At 35.8% G+C, this 772-nt stretch overlaps 1 protein-coding gene across 1 annotated transcript in view; it reads right to left on the reverse strand.

The window, feature by feature from the left end:
- Positions 1 to 772, reverse strand: part of TDP1 (tyrosyl-DNA phosphodiesterase 1) — a 93963-nt gene that overhangs the window by 68476 nt on the left and 24715 nt on the right. The window lies entirely within an intron of this gene.

Here is a 772-nt window from a genome sequence, read left to right on the forward strand (position 1 = left end):
ATCTAGTTAAGAGAAGACTATCTTCAAATTTCTAATGAATACTGATAAAAATTTTACCAGGGCATTTATGGAACACATATAAAATACACAACTAAGACAGACTCCCCGGCAATTACCAGGATATCCTTCTAAGCTGGTCCGTACATTTTCCACAGAAGGATAGATCTAAAAATAAAGAGGAAAATAATAAAACTTGGAATGTACCATGTTGAAAGAATGATGATCAGCTTTTAAGAAAATGAAAATATTAATTAAAAATACTTAGTATAAACATAGAAGATACGCTTTAAATTTTAAAAAGTTCCTGTCTTACTGAAAAAACTTCTAATTAAGCTACAGGAAGCATATATTTGATGAAAAAAATCACACTTCTATTTGAACATTTCTTCCTCTGAAATGTCAAATTAACATTGAATTGAATGCAAAATTAATTATTAATTCACAGGTCTCTAAATAATTAAAATGCCTACAATTCTGCTGGCAATGTTATACCAAATATTTTCTTCCTTGGCTAGACAACCTGAGAGAAAGAACAGAAAATCACAGGCTAGCCTGTGGCTGAAATGGAGCTCCCAAACAAAACCAGCAAGCTCTTAGCCCTGGATGACATTAAGGCCACATGATTACAAACGATGCTGCTAATGTACTGCTCTTTCCATCCAAAAATCATACAATAAAACTTCTCGGCCGGGCGCGGTGGCTCACGCCTGTAATCCTAGCTCTCTGGGAGGCCGAGGCGGGCGGATTGTTTGAGCTCAGGAGTTCGAAACCA

The sequence above is a fragment of the Propithecus coquereli genome, unplaced genomic scaffold, assembly GCF_000956105.1.
Source record: "Propithecus coquereli isolate 6110/MARCELLA unplaced genomic scaffold, Pcoq_1.0 Scaffold152, whole genome shotgun sequence".
NCBI classification, from domain to species: Eukaryota; Metazoa; Chordata; class Mammalia; order Primates; family Indriidae; genus Propithecus; species Propithecus coquereli.